Below are 1,999 nucleotides of genomic sequence, written 5' to 3'. Positions count from 1 at the left end.
TTCTTACATTTTTTTCAACAAAACATTCTATTGGCGCCGTGCTTACTAGCTCTTCCAACACTTGTTGTAGATTCTTATTCAGCCACACACAATTCCTTGACCGATTTCACTTAAGCAACTAAAATTGTTCCAGCATTTACTCAAACACCATATCACTTGCCTCCATAGCTGATCTACATAAGTCGATACAAACATACATACATACATATGTACATAATGTATGGCAGGCGCTTATGTATGCACATCACAGTGTTGACTTCGCGTCTAGAGAGCGCGAGTGACTGACTAGTTATCTAGCATAGGCTAGGTTGACAGCTATTATTCCCTTATTTACAGCGCTCATCTTTTACTTATTGCCCCCGCAATACAACAAACTCGACAAATTATTGATAAAACATACATACAAACAAACAAACAAAGATTTATGCATATGTAGTTAACAAAGAAAGTTCAAAAAAATTACTTTTTTCGCGTGTGCATAAATGGTATATACATATATACATATAACATATCATACATAAAAGCTCAGCACGGACGGCGTCCGCTTCTTTTGCAAGTTTGGGCCGTACTTTTCACAAACATTCTTAAGTTCTGGAAGTACTTATAACATCTGATCACATTTGACCAGACCTAGCCCTTGTCCGGAAAAAAAAAATTAACAACGAGTAATCACCAACACAAGTATTTGAGTGGCACAAAGCATTCATTCAAGATCGTGATAATCGAAAACCAACATCACTTTACGAGCATCCAACATTATTTTAGAGACCTTTTTGGTTTCAAATTATTTAGGGCGTCCTCAAAAATCATAAACCGACCAGATGTTCACCATGCGCCAAACCTTGGAAAAGACCCGTGAAAAGAGAATCGACACGCACCACCTTTTCGTCGATATCAAAGTTGCTTTTAACAACACGAAAAGGCTCCATCACGATGGGGAAGAACCTCTCTGAGCTGTTCGATCAATATATATGGTGCAGAGGCAAGGGCAATTATGGTCCTTTGCGTATTGGCAACGACGAATACCGCGGTCGATAGAACGATGAGCTGTACGTGTTATACGATGACATTGACATAGTTCATAGCTGGTTAGATCATGACGTCCGAATGTATGGAAAAACTCTAGCTCTGAGAGTATTCGATGCAGTACCCGCCGGGCGAAGCAGAGAAAGAGGAAGACCTCTACTCCGATCGAAAGATCAGGTGAAGAAGAATTTGCGCTAAACAGTGAAAAGGAAAACGGCTGGCGCGCTGTTGTATAGTAAACTCGGCAATAACCGTGTAAGTCAGAGTCAAAGCCAATAAGGAAGAAGAACAAAGAAGTGGCACGTGAGCTATTTAAACAATTTTAATTATCTCTTAAACATTCTTCGAGAAATTGATTTTTAAAAGCAATATGAGCCTCGGTAACCGTTTTTGGACTTAAAGCACTTTTCTACAGATTGTGGCTACTTATTAAGATAAATAGTATATAGGTAGCTTATTTTATGTTATTTATAGAAATGTGAGTTGAACACCCTGACAGAACTCTGTTTGACAGTTTTGCTTAATAATACTATATGTAGGTATGTCAGTAAACTTGGGTCAACTATTTTTACGAAGCTAATTGGTCGTTAAATGCATGCAATTAGTGTTAGAAAGTCTTTGATAAAAATTTTTAATAAGAATAATTTATTCGTTTGTTAATAAATAATAATTAATTAAAAAATTATTATAAAAAATATATATTGATTGATACTGTCGTTATAAGACATATTTTACTCACCTGTATATGCCGCCTTGTCGAATCCTTTTATAGGGGTTTTCCTTATTCACCATACATATTTACAAACAAAGGGAGAACCCTGCTTCAATAATATTCGTATTTCTCCGAAACATTCCAGCATTAGTTCGCTTCAGCTCACCTGGCCGGTTGAACGTCAAGTTCTCAGAGTTTTAAATGTAGAGCAAAAGAAAAAAAAGAAAAATAGCGGAAATTAAAAAAAAAATAATTTTGTTG

The 1,999-nt window shown here is 36.4% G+C and overlaps 1 protein-coding gene across 2 annotated transcripts in view; it reads right to left on the bottom strand.

Moving 5' to 3' along the window:
* LOC108976963 (scavenger receptor class B member 1) overlaps positions 1-1,862 on the bottom strand; it is a 65,838-nt gene extending 63,976 nt beyond the window's left edge. Inside the window, exon 1 of one of the 2 annotated variants that reach the window (XM_018946424.1) lies at positions 1,766-1,862. The gene's annotated coding sequence lies outside the window, so the exon portion shown is untranslated. Of the gene's footprint in view, positions 1-7; positions 256-1,765 lie in introns of those variants that run through there. The other variant, XM_018946423.1, reaches the window with a different exon arrangement.
* Positions 1,863-1,999: the final 137 nt, after the last annotated feature.

This window comes from Bactrocera latifrons, unplaced genomic scaffold (genome assembly GCF_001853355.1).
Source record: "Bactrocera latifrons isolate USDA-ARS-PBARC rearing strain unplaced genomic scaffold, ASM185335v1 scaffold_82, whole genome shotgun sequence".
Classification (NCBI taxonomy): Eukaryota; Metazoa; Arthropoda; class Insecta; order Diptera; family Tephritidae; genus Bactrocera; species Bactrocera latifrons.
This window is presented reverse-complemented; position numbering and strand designations above follow the sequence as displayed.